Source organism: Mirounga leonina, unplaced genomic scaffold (genome assembly GCF_011800145.1).
Source record: "Mirounga leonina isolate KUSES-001 unplaced genomic scaffold, KU_Mleo_1.0 Mir_115, whole genome shotgun sequence".
NCBI lineage: Eukaryota > Metazoa > Chordata > Mammalia > Carnivora > Phocidae > Mirounga > Mirounga leonina.
In genome coordinates this window covers 71,138,723-71,153,236 of record NW_023270268.1, presented here as the reverse complement: position 1 = coordinate 71,153,236, position 14,514 = coordinate 71,138,723, and the positions used below count along the sequence as shown (strand labels likewise).

Below are 14,514 nucleotides of genomic sequence, written 5' to 3'. Positions count from 1 at the left end.
CATATCTCAAAGTAGCTTTTCTTGGATCCCCCAAGTTTCCCCAAAATAACATGCAGAGCTGCTAGTGATACGATATGCAAAAGATGAAGTCTGTCTGGATCTCAGAAACTTGTGTATTGCCACATGGGAAGGACTTACACAGATAATCTGTGACTATATATGAAATCTATAGACAGGTTTTTTTCTAGTTCTTGATTCTGATGTAAACAATTTCAAAAAGCCTCATCCTCCCCTGGAGTTAAGGATGAGATGTTTGTATCAGGGAAGTGTGAGTGGACCCAGGTAAGACCATAAGGATATGTTAATACTCCTCCCTTTAACTTTTTAGCAATTTTTTCCCCAATTTTTTTCTTAAAAAAAATCCTTTTTTTTTTATTGTTACTTAAGCCAGCTTGAGTAAATTTATGGTTTGGAACGAAAGGAATCTTGACTATACTGGGAAGCCACCAACTAGTATTTTCTGCTCTTTCTACTTTGTCATTTAAAAAATTAAAAAAGAGATATGGAAAGGTTAAGAATTTGTTCAAAAACTAACTTTAGAATCCACATTATCTATGTATCTAGTACTCTTTCTACCATGCCATACCATCTAGAGGGTCAGCTGAAACCATGCTCTTTAAGAATATAGTTTGTAAATATTCCTGTATGGAACTTATTTTAAAACATATTATTATGTGAACTTCTAAAGATAGCCTTGAACCTTTTTTTCCCCTATAATGGGGCCACTTGGTTTTATTCATAGGCACACAGTGCAAGAGGCAGCTTTGCTTCCATAGAAGGTAGTAGCTTTGTTCTATTCAGAGTTATATATGGAGTCACCCTGGTTTAATCAGGGAAAAAGGAGGAATACTAAATGGAAAGTATGGCTAGATCAGCCAAAAATTCATCCTCATTATTAGAGAAATAATTCAGACTTTTTCTGATAAGGGTTCACTCATCCCAGTAGTCTTTGTTTGAAAGGATTATACTACCTTCTCTTCTTATTTTTCATATCACAGATTAACACATCTCTTTAAGAAAAACATTGTCAAATATTTATCCACACGAGGGTGCTGTAAGATCATTGTGGGTATCAAGTTTTCTCTTCTTTACCAGAAAACCTACTGCCAATTAAACAAGGACTCAGGGATGGGGAATTGCGATTTACTGTGTAGAGTCATTTTAAGATAGTTGTGTCTCTAACACCTTCTCCATATTTTAGTTATTGGTAAATGTTTTGATGATATTATTTTAATGTAAGTTAGTTCATATCTCATGGTCTAGGATCGATTAGCTCAGTAATTTTGAATTTTTCTGAGAGGAAAGATCATCACTAATTTTAGTTACGGTTTAGGCCAGTTAGCTCTGAACAGACCCAGGGGTGAACATTGCACAACTCCAAGGTGGGGTGAGGGTGTTGGGGTTGTTGCATTTACATCATAATCCATGTATGATGTATGTGGCGCTCCTAGAGACGTGTAATGCTGGACCATACACTGTGGCCATCTGTAGTGCTATTCTCAGCCAGCCATTTTTTTCCGTGTTTGTCTTTGTTTACAAAAAAGACTTGGAATAGGATGAGGATATTTCAGAACAAATCCATCATGATTGTTGGGGGAAGAAAAACAGTTAAAAAGACGTGTGTGATACATGGATTAGGTCAGTGTGCTTATCTTCAGGTACTTTGTCAGGACAGCTTATAAAGATACAAACACACACATTTCTTAGATTCTCATTTTGTGGCTGTTTCTCAGAATACTATGCCAGCAGGGAACATGTCAGGATTATAACCAAGCAGTTTGATGCTAAATAAACAGTGTTCTTTGTCAATACATTCTGGGTTGGCTTGATACTCATTTTTAATGCAATTTGGATGTTTCTTTGAAAAAGAGTAATTGATCACCTTTTAATTATTAAATAGTAACTTCTTTTTATTTTATTGATAGCAGCAGCAAAGGAGAATTTCAGAGACTAGAAATGTGTTATTGTTCTAGTAGTATATTGTCATCTCCTTAATGGAATCCATTAGAAGATAAAGCATGTTTGGGTAGAGATTAAACTTTGATCCTACCCACTTTAGATACAACATTTGATTTTTGGTAGATATAAAGGGTCTGATTTCCAAAAACAATTAATTGAATAAATGAATGAATGAATGAATTCAGCAAATATTTATTGAAGGTTGGGCACTGTTTCAGATTTTAGGGATATAATAGTTAAAAAAATACACCAAGATTCCTGCCTTCAAGAGATTACATTCTGGTAGAGGGAGATAATGAGCAATAAACATAATAAATAAGTAAATGGGGCACCTGGGTGGCTCAGTTGGTTAAGCGACTGCCTTCGGCTCAGGTCATGATCCTGGAGTCCCGGGATCGAGTCCCACATCGGGCTCCCTGCTCAGCGGGGGGTCTGCTTCTCCCTCTGACCCGCTTCCCTCTCATGCTCTCTGTCTCTCATTCTCTCTCTCAAATAAATAAATAAAATCTTTAAAAAATAAATAAATAAATAAATAAATAAATAAGTAAGTAAGTAAATGATGCAGTATATTATAAGGTGATAAATCCTATAGAAAAAGAAAGAAATCTGGGAAAGGGGCACTGGAAATGCAGAGGGATAGGTGTATTAGTTTTAAATGGAATCGTTATCAGGACTCACTGAGAAGGTCTCACTGAGAAGATGACATTTGAGCAAAGACTTGAAGGAGATGAAAAATTAGTCATTTAACTTATTTGGGAGAAAAGAGTTCCAAGTAGAGGGAACAGCCAGTACAAAGGTCCTAAGACAGGAAGGTATGTGGTGTATTGAGGAATAGCAAGGAAGACAGTATGGTAGGAACACAGCAGGAAAGTGCAGGGTTCATAGGCTATGGGAGGACCTTGGCTTTTACTCTTACTGGAGTGGGCATTCCTGTAGGGTTTTAAGCCAAAAGACACATTAAGTCTTTCATTATAAAAGGATCTCTTTGGCTGCTGTATGGGTTGGAATTAACTAAATAAATATTGCTTATAATAGAAGGGAAAAACTTTTATAGGAGACTAAATATCTCTTGTTTCTTAGGAAACATGATTTTAAAATTTACTCATCATTGCATAGAATGAAAATATGAAGTTCAATGGCTCTGAGAAGATTTAGAGTGTTGGTAACTATTACCATGAGATAGGGAGTTATCATAGTGGAAACAGTTTAGGCCAGGAGTCCAGGCTGCATCTTGGGGGCAGATCATCTAATCTCCCAAGCCAAGTCTTGCTACCTTTAAAACTAAGGGATTGGACACAATGAACTTTAAGATATAACCCTTTACATTCTCTGTTTTATAATAAAAACAATCCAAGTGCTAAAACTTCATGTCTTTCTTTAAGCCACTGTACATCTTTTTCTATGAAATCAGTATGAAGTTTTTTTCCTATTGCATTGCATTGCTGGTAAGTGTGAGTTCCTACTATGGATGGTCTCTGTAAATGAATGAGTTTCTCTAGTTCCAGTTGGTTGCGGTTAGAAAAGAGACCAGCCATATTGAGTCACTATATTGTATACCTGTTAACTACACGGGAATTAAAATAAAAATCAATAGATAGATTCATAGATAGATAGATAGATAGATAGATGTCACAGAGACAGTTTGGCTGGTTAGTCTTGGGTAGTCTCAGAGTGATAGTTCCATGATGTCGTCCATGCATTCAGCATCCTATTTTTCAAGAGTAGAAATTCAATGCAGGTTTAGCAAACAGATAGACACTAACCAAACTAGCTAGACACTGATTTAGAAACCATATTGATGATATTTTAATGGTGAAATATAGACGCTATGTGGACCAGAAACTGATATTGAATACCAATATATTCTCCCGTGAGAAACCAACTATAGTCAGTTTATTTGTGAGCGTGGAATCAGAGCAAAAGCAGTCTGTTGAGTGATGTTAATGACTAATTCCATCAAACTGTGTAATCTGATACATCTATTTCCTCTATATGAGTATTTCCATTAAGGCTATCAGATACTCTGCTCACGTAGGCACCCCACACTCTCCCTTCCTCCCTCTCTCTCTTTCTCTTTATTAGCAGGTATATATTCTCCATATATATACATATGTATATATATATACATATACATATATATATATATATATAACTGCTGGTTCTGAAGCAGTTTTCAGTGATTTTTTTTAACTTTCTTAAAATGGAAGCCCAGTATACAAACAGATAACTGTAGAACTACCTTTTTGAAGCAGAGATGTGTGACAGAGATATAATGAGAACTCAACCTATTAATCTCCTCTACCTGCACCCCCACCATGCATGTACTAAATGATGGCTGGAGAGATACCTTTGAGGACTATCTCAGACTTGTTAACAGATTACTTCTCCAGGTGGAGTTCAATATCATTGATTATGTTTCAGCTTAAGTTATAATCGTATTCTAGTCCTTCTTCTGTATGTCTATACTGTAACACTCTGGAACTGAGTATTTCTCAAACTTCCCAGCCACGCACCATTTTCTCCTTTGCTTGTAGCCACTTCTACAGATGGGGATTCTTGTGTATTATGCTAATCTGATTTCCAAGTTCAGGAGGGCTCTGTTCTTTGCCCTAATAAATTCACTATGAAGCCCTTTATGATACGGTCTCTGCCTGTGTATCCTACCTTATTTTCAACCCTCTCTATAAATCATTAGGACTCACATAGATTTTCTTCTTTTTTTTCTTTCAACCACATAGATTTTCTGATATTTTCCAAATACTCCAATTTTTCTGCCCGTTTTAGAGCTTCTGTACTTGGTATTTTCTGAAATGCTCTTCCCTCACTTTTTAAAATTTTCTATTTTCAGGTCTCAGCTCAAAGATAGCCTCTTCTCTATCACAGCACTCCATTTTTTCCCATAATAACAGTTATCATAATTTATTTCCTTATTATCTGTATTCCCCATTAAGATCCATGAAGGCAGGGCCTTATCTGTCTTGTTCATGTCTCGGTACTCAATAACTAGCTCAGTGCCAGCATATATGAGGTACTAAATAAATACGTTTGAATCAATGACAATGTACAAATATGTATATGTAGATATCACACTCAGATAAAGGATATGTCATAGTGTGTCATATATGTCTCTTTATTTTTTTCTTCTCCTAGTTTGTATTTGGTTTTTGTCTTTTACCTTTTGTTAATCAGTAATTTCACTATGTCTCTAAAGATAGTTTTTCCAAAGTGTTCTGTGCATATAGGACAAATATCTGCATTCTTGTTGTATTAGTCAGGGTTCTCCAGAGAAACAGAACCAGGAGCATGTGTGTATATGTATAGAAAGAGATTTATTTTAAGGAATTGGCTCATGTGATTATGGAGGCTCGCAAGTCCAAAATGTGCAGGGTGGGTTGGCTGGCTGGAAACCCAGGAACGGTGGATGCTGCAGTTGAAGCCTGAAGGCTATCAGGTGGGAGATCAAAGAAGAGCCATTGTTGCAGTTCAAATCTGCAGGCTATCTCCTGGCCAAACTCCATCTGCTGGCTGAATTCTTTTTTGCTCAAGAGAGGTCGGTCAATTATTCTGTTCAGGCTTTCACCTGATTGGATGAGGCCCACCCACATAATGGAGGGCATTCTGCTTTACTCAAAATACATCAATTTGAATGTTAATCTTATCCTAAAATACCCTCACAGAAACATCCAGAATAATGTTTGACTACATGTCCAGGCACCATGGTCCAGCCAAGTTGACACAAAATAAACCATCACTATTGTGTTGTACTTCAATGCCTCATTTTAAGACAGTGAAGTTTATTTGGAGTAATACAATCTCATGATGGTGAAGCATCTGGAGACCATATTATATGAAGAATAGCTGGAAGAACTGGGAATGTTTAGAAATTTCTATTGATCAATACACCAGGTTCTACTTTTGTTCATACCCAATGTCTTTCTGAGTTGAATCATCACTTCTTACTAATATCAGAATTGTAATATGGATTATAAACATTTCAGTGTCTTTTGGTTTGAAATTAATTTCAGTTAAGGGCCTTTATCAACAGAATTTCTAAGCTTGCAGTGCTTTTATTTTGCTATTTCTAAGTTCTAGAACTTAAGGAGATTTCTTACCCACTGCAGTGATTTCTGCAAGATAACTTCTGTGTTAGCACTGAGTAAAAAATTATCTACCATTTTGCATGAGTCACTGACTCTGGTTGACTTCCTTTTTTGGGCTATAAAACATCACTCCTAACTGTAGCAGCCCAGGGTTTTGCTGTTAATCATTTCAACCCATTTCTGTGGCTACTAATACCCTTTCCCCAATAATAATAAACAAAACCAAGCACCATGACGTTAGGAAAGTTTTCTTGGTTTTGTTTTTGTTATTATTTTTCTATGATACTTGGACCTTTCATTAGCTGGTGATCCAGAATTTATTGTATTTTCATTGGTATCATGGTGTCTAGCATGAATATGAGAGTGGTAGTTCGTTCATTCACCTAATGTTTATTGAATATCTATTGTTCCATGCAGTTCTAGATGCTGGGAATTCAGTGATGAACAAGTCATAGAAACATCCTAATTGAAAAAAGGTAGCATGAATGGCTATTGCTGTTGATCCTTAATTCTGTATCTGTGGACTTAGATATGGAAGAAAAGTGGATTATTTTATAGCTTTTACCAGTTTCACAGTATAAAAGAACTAGTATCTTTGTTACAATTTGAAGATTTAGAAGAGAAAAAATTCACAATAGTATAGTATAATTTCACAGTAACAAATACCATTGCATTGATTATCTCTGTATAATTAAAATATTTCCAAATGCTTTGCCATTGGCTCTTACTTCTGGCCAAATTAAGGATAACTCATTTCCTGAACTATATAACAAAAGAGTTTCTGTAAGACCCTTGGAATTAGTGGCATAAGAACTGAGTCAGTGAAATTTTTTACCATTTACTGCAAATTTATTTTATGGAATATTCTGAATTAGCTTAATCCCCTTTCCCAGTGTTCATGGAGAGAGAGAGTAGAATTGTGAGCAAGTATTCTTATGATAGATTGTATTAAAAATGATTAAACAAAAATATATTTTACACAAAAAATATTGAATGGATTGATAACATATTGCTGCTGAAATTTCTGGGCAATCTCTATATTTATAAACCTATTTACCTGTTTGTCTTTTTCAAACATTGACACCTTACCTCTTCTCCGAACTCTGAGACTTTTTGGCATGCTTTTCTATTTAGGTTGAATACCCTCTCTCAGTTTTCCTAAAACAATCGTAAGTGTTCATTTCAGTTTCTCCTAAGATTCATGTTAGACCCATGTTCACCTAGGGCAGGTGACACTTTCTAGGGCTAGCCTTACCACATCATATCTCAAGTCTTGGAAGGAACCAGGAAAATCCTCTTAGATCTTCCTCCCTTGAGCCTCTTATTTGCTATCTTCTAGTGCATTATGTTTTATTTTCCCCAAGTCATGCAGTAAGGAAACACCAGCGCCCTAATCTGTCATTGACTGCAGGCTCCTATGTTATTAAAGTCTGAGATTCTTCAGTTTTATTAGAAAGGAGGATAACTTAGTCCCTTCTTTGTTCTCCAGGAAGTTGCTTTTCCTTTGTTCTCTAGGAAGTCACTTTTACTTCTCATCTTCTTTCTCCCTTCTAGTAAGTTCTTTTGTCTTGTTTTGTGAATGAGTCTTCTAGTCCTATTTTATACATCAGATATCTGGATTATAGTCATTATAATAGCAACAATATTAACTGTACAATATAGTTTTTAAATCTATGGAAATTGGAGATAAAGTATAACAGTATGATTTATAAATTATTAGTTGATGTTTTTTTCTGTTCCAAATGATTAAATGGTGATCCTCTCCTCAGTTGAACACCTACATAGAAGGATACCCATTATTTTAGGGATTGCCAATAATATTACAAATGGAGAAAATCGAAAGCCTTGACTTTCACTTGTAGCTATGACTGATTGACTGGTGCCAGACTAACCTGTTTATTATAAACAACGAAAAAAAACCCACAAAAAACCCTGGACAAAATATATGAAATAACTGTTTTCAGACTATAACAACAGTCAGTGCAAGACCACAGTGTCTGAGAGAAGGGAATCAAGCGGGGTAAGTCCTACAATTGCCTAGTTTTCTGGCTGGAGGCATTTACTAGACTAGACATTGGTAGAGAGAGGTGGAACCAGAAAGAGCATGGCAGCCTCACTGAGTGGAAGAGACAGATATCAGAGTTTATGGAGTCTTAAGCAGTTGGAATTTATGGGGCAGAGGGCCAAAGAGGAGGGAGCTAAGCAGGGAAAGAACTCTGGAAATTCCCATAGATGTCTCTTTGTGTATTTGATTGAATGCTAAGCTGTATGTATTTGGGTGAGACCCCACAGGGCCAGAGAAACAACAACTACAGGGAAGCTGTAAGCTGGGCAACCATCGAGTTTCACAGGATTAGGAGATGTTTGAATTCTGACCAACTAGGGTAGACAGGCCTGTTGACACTCAGAATTAAATAGAGATCCTAAAAACCTCAGGACTAAAACTAAAAGTTTTAGTCCTGAGGGCTAAAACTAGGCATAAAGTCTGTTTTAGAGCCACCATAACAAAGTTGAAAAAGAAGTTTCCACATGATCCAAGTTAATTTCCAAGTAAATTAATTGCCTGCCAGAATAAAACTCAACTCCCTTTAATGAAACACATAAAACTCACTCAACAATAACATTCACTATGTCCAGCATCCATCAAAAATTACTAGACATGCAAAGAAGCATGAAAATGTGACCCATAGCTAGGTTAAAAAAATCCATCAGTAGAAACAGTTATTATAAATATGTACAAAGAATTAGAGTGGGAATGGAGGGAGAGGCAAGGAAAGAGCTTTAGCATTTTTAATGTACATTTCTGCCTCAGAATGAATTTTGGAGCAAGGACAGAAAGAGAGAGAGGTGGTAAATCCCTTCTTCCCTTCTTCCTCTGATGGATTTATTCTCTGTGAATTACTCTTTCTCTTTGGGACTCTGGTAGGCTTGCTGAGGCTCACCACACCATAGCAACTGGAGAGTAATGGTATAGCACAGCAAGTGCCTCCTGACAACCCTAGGCCTAAGAGGTATATGAAAAGCAGTGAGTAGTTCTCTGTGTCGACAAAAGAGAAAGGTGAGAATGAAGGACTCAACAGACTTTCAGGAGGTTTACCAGGCAGCCAGGGTGGAAAGACCCCTCAGGAAGATGGAGAGAGATCAAAAGAGGGTGTTGTCACATCTCAGTAGATTGTTAATATAGTGGGGAAATATGATCTCCAAGGAAACCAGCTTCAAAAATGAGACCAGTTAAAATCCAAAGTGGACAACCCTTCCACTTGGATGTCATAGTGGCATTAAGTCCCCCAGCCCAACACCAACCAGGGAGGAGAAAAAGGACAAAGGGAAAGCAATCTTAAATAGTACAGTAGTCCCGCAACCCCCCCCCCCGCCATGGTTTTACTTTCTGTAGTTTCAGTTACCCATGATCAACTGCAGTCAGGAATCAGATGATCCTCCTTCTGATGTATGGTCAGAAGGTCAATAGTAGCCTAATGCTAAGTCATGATATCTGTATCATTCATCTCATCATGTAGGCATTTTAAATCTCGTAACATCTCAAGAAGGACAAGTACAGTACAATAAGATATTTTGAGAGAGACAGATCACATTAACATAACTTTTATTATAATGTATTATTAAATAGTTCTATTTTATTATCAGTTATTGTTGTTAATCTCTTACCTAATTTATACATTAAACTTAATCATAGTTATATATGTATAGGAAGAAACATAGTACATATAGTGTTCAGTATTATCTACAGTTACAGGCATCCACTGGGGGTCTTGGATGTATCCCTGCAGATGAGGGAGGACTACTGTATTGAGGTTTTCATTTTGATACATCTCAGTTTGTTTCTTGTTAAACAGGCTAAAAGAAAATGATTTCCTGCTCCCAAATTGCTTTTCTGAGCATCTTCATTACTGGATAATTTTAGAGATGTGCTCATTCTATAGAGGAATAAACATGAAGCCAGCCTACCAGCCTATGAGAAGCTAATGAACCTTGTGTAGGTAAGCAATTTAAAAACTAATATGTAGGTACATTATTGAGAGGAAAGGTAAAAAAGCACAGTAGACAGGTAAAAATAGTCTTTTGTATCATTTTAGAGATGTGGTGATTAAGTACTTGCTTTCTTCACTTTGTCTTATCAGCAAATACACAGCTGCCATAAAAAACTCCACTTACTCTGTCAGTGTGATCTGAGCACTGACTCCTGTATCTACCTGGCTAAAGCTTTTCTTCCCTAAACAGAATGATGTAAGGAGGATATACATCTAGGTTCAGCCTTAATAGTCCCTTGCCACTTGCATGATAAAATTCACTATGGCCTGCAAGTTTATTTAGTGTCTCTGGTTAAAATATAACAGTTCTACTCATTACCTTATTCTACTGCAATTTCTCTGGGATATAGACTTTCATTTCTTCAAGATTTATTTTAAAATGCTGTCTAGCACAAGGTCACTTGAACTTTGATGCTCAGTTCCTAAGTAATCTGGGCCTTTCCAGCTTTAAATTTCTGTGACAGTGTGATAATTTGGGTTTTAAAACTATTTATGTTGGGAAAAAAACTGATACTTCTTCAGAGAAAAATACCCCAAAGTGTCATTTTATCATTGTTAACATCAAATTGACTTATTAATTCATCCTTGTATGCCAGTAGTTTGGGAAGAAAATCGAACTAACAACTGAAACAGAAATGGCTCCTTCTTTTCAGGAGTTAGCAACCTAAGGAGAATATGCACTGTGCTTATAGATATAGAAAGTTAATATAAATGTTCAGTAGCAAAACAAATCAAATTATGGCATGATGGGGAGTTTTATATGCATATTTATATAGGTACTAACATATATTTATCTGCATATAAATAAATGTGTCATGGCATTATTGGCATTATATGTGGAAATTAGAAGAAAGGTGGAAATTGTTACCACATTTTTCTAATGCTACTTTATCAGCCCAAACTAATGGATTCATATATTCCTGAATGTCATGATAATTGAGAGCTGAGAAGCAAATTGGATTACCACATAGGCCTAAGTGGTTATTTGTTGTCTTTCAGCTTCCTAGCATCCATTTTTCTTAATTCTGGTAACAGTACCCACTCTTCCTCCATTCTCTGTCCTTGGGCTTTGGGTGTCTTATTGAGTCTAAGGATAGACATATGACTTAGTAGAGGCCAGTCATCATGTTTTGTTCCTCTAATAAACTTGATTGGCTTAGGAATGGGCAGTGACTTGGCCCCTGAGAGTCAAGCCCAGGAACTCTGATTAAATTGCTGAAAGAACTTCAAGTTTTTTACTTTATTATTATTCCTTTACTATTTTTTCTGGACTTCAATCTTAAACTGCTGTCAGATATCTTGCCACCACATGGAAACTTTGAATAAGGTCTACCTGGAAGAGAGCAGAGCTGAGAGATGGGAAGATACTGAGCCCCAGTGGCATCCTTTGAGATGTTGGATGAAGCTGGGCCTGAAGATAGGGCTACACCTGTAGTTTTCAGATACATAAGTCAATAAATTACCTTCTTTGCTTAGGCTTGAGTTAGATTTTTCTGTTACCTGCAGCAAAAGAGTACTACATTGGGTATTTTCCATTTGCCCTTCAGATTCACTATGTACTCTTTTGTTCTCTGTGCCCTAAGGTACTGACCTAGCTGAACTACATGAAAGAGTTCTTTTGCCCTCTGGCTTCTGGTTACATTTAGCCAATGGAAATCTCCCTGCAATGTAAGTCCAGGGCATTTATTCTTTAAGGGTCTCCCTGTTAGATCATAATAAGTCGGCTGGTCTGGTCCCTCTTACAAAGGCTATGGATCCTCTCTAGTGCCCCTCTCTTTCCAGGTTTGAGCAGCCATTCTCTCCCTTCACACCATCAGATGTAGGGTAGTAATATCTCCTCACAATTGCTAGCCCTGTGGTAAAGCATTATTCCTAATTGATTTCCCATAACACTTCCCATGCTTTTGTAGTCTACTAAGTTTTCCTCAGTTATCCAGTTTGAGTGAGCTATCTCTTCCTGGTAGGACCTGAGGGATATTTATCTTGGCTTTCAAAATAAATGGAAAATGCAGTAGTTTTAAAAGACATAATCAGATGTGTCATTTGAATATTTATTTCTTCATAGTGAATGCTCAATTGAGTATCAAGGGTTCAAATTTTTTCAATACATGGAATTTTAGTAAGTCTTTGGTGAAGAGAATTTATGGTTGTGGGTATTTATATTATTAGCTAGGACTTGTTTTTAGATTTTGGATTCTTTTCCAGTCTGTTACTTCCAGAAACTACCTTTTAATGCAACCATGGTGCAGTCCTTTTTCCTTATCCGTGGTAGCTGTGTGTAAACATCACAGTGCTCTCACAAATGTACATTTTCACCTCTCCAAGTTCTAGAAAGAGGACTACTTGAATTTCTGTGAATAAATAAATGAAGAAATAACCTAGAAATGCACACCAAATTAAATGTCCCAGCAATTTATATGCAAGTAAAACTTCATGTACACTCAGTGAATTTACATCCTGTGATTAGTTGGTCAAAATTTCTCTTGTAACATCTATAAAAATTTCTCTTGTACCATCTACATAAAAAATTTCTCTTGTGCCATCTACAAAAAAAATTTTCCTAAGAAAATTGGCAGTATTAACAAAATTGGAGATATGTGTTAAAAAACTTTCCATGTACCTTGGAAGGACACAACTACAAATATGCTAATTTCAAATTTATTCACTGAAGCAATTTCTGAAGAACTCAACTAGGTATCGTGCAATTAGGCTGTATATTTAGTAAGATTACTTTAACATTATTCATCATTCAAATTTTTACCATGGTTAGCCTTCTCTTTAGTTAATCTGAATGATGAGCACTGATGAACTTTTTTAGTGATATAGTATTTTAAAAAATGAATTATACTAAACATATATAAAAGATTAACAATAGGTGGTTATTCAATATTAGCCTGAAGGTATAGAGTATATTGAGTAGTCAAGATGAAGCACAATATTATTTATGCTTCAAGTTGAGAACACTTTACTAAATTAACCAAGGTACTTTCTCACCTCATCTGGTTTTCTTGGCTCTTAAAGCATGATTTTCACATTTGGACAGCAATTCAAACTAATAATAAGAATATGGTTGCCATTTTTTTTAACCGTATCATCTATTGATGGTGATAATGGAACAAAATATTTGAAATTGCCCTTGACGTAAGGAAAAAATATGTAAGCTAGAAGGTTGCTATGTGTATCATGTTATGTGTGTAGCACACTTCCTCTCAATGTCTTTCAATAGCAAAATAGCATAAAAAATATGTGCCAGTCTTCAGAGAAATCGATTAGATTTAAGAAAATATATATTATAATAATAATGTTACACAAATGTTCTGTAATAGAAATTAGTGCTTCGCTGTGCTAGGTAACTTTGTTGATTAAAAAGTACAGTAAAGTATGGTTCCTGCTTTTAAGGAGAACATAATGTAATCTAAGAGAAGTGGGCTATCAACAGGAAGCAGTATTGGAAGCCATGGCATTTCGGAGGACAGGATTACTAAGGACTGTTAGATGAAGAAAGAGGCAGTGTATGTGGAATGCCGGCATAGTTATCTATAATCTGGGCTGTAGTCCTGCCTACATCACATGCTAGGTGAGTGACCTCGGCTAAAAGTTCTGAGAGAAGGGTCTCAAAATAAAGATGGTTAGTTATTTGCCCCACAAAATCATTGGGAAGATCTGTCGCATACCCTCAACTTTCCCCCACTAAATTCTCTTTTTTTCCTCCTTTATTTTCCTCTGATATGTTTTCAATCTTTTCAATTCTATAATGTCTCCCAAAGAAACTTCCTGGATGTATCAAAAGTCTCCTAAGCCCCAACATGTACAAAATCTGACTTAGAATGTGTTTAAGATGATAGCAGAGTTTTTCCAATTGTAGTTTTCACACCTGTAACTTAATTAGCAGTACATTTAGATTGAGAAAGTTAAAAAAATATGTGATCATATTTTCTTTTTCCAAAAAGTAATAGCCCAGCATCAGCTTGTAGGAAAAATTGGAGGGAGAAGGAATGGAGAGTCCAGGCAAAAGATTATGAGAATCTGTGCTCAGGCAATGGTAGTGGGAATAGATCATAGGGTCAGGTTAAAGAGGTATTTAGGAGAATAGGCAGATTCCCCCCCCACTCTTTGTTTTGGAACATAGGAGCATTGGGATAATCTAATCTTTGGAAGTTCGCTAGGATTCCCTTGTGAAACTGTTTTGGCCTTGTGCTTTTTGTAGGCTAGGGTCTTGATAAAGTATTTCTATTTGTCCCATGGAAATTAGTTTGTTTTACATTCTATATCTACGAGGGTCAGTTGTTGGAATGTATATTTCATCTAGGTTTTACAGTTTGTGTGCACAGAGTTGTGCCATACAATGTCTTATGATATTTAAAAATTTTCTTTTTTTTACAGTTATTTACTTATTTCTTATTTTG

General features: G+C 36.1%; 1 long non-coding RNA gene across 1 annotated transcript in view; it reads left to right on the top strand.

Moving 5' to 3' along the window:
- The window catches only part of LOC118006780, a 102,204-nt gene that overhangs the window by 2,688 nt on the left and 85,002 nt on the right, over positions 1–14,514 (top strand). The window lies entirely within an intron of this gene.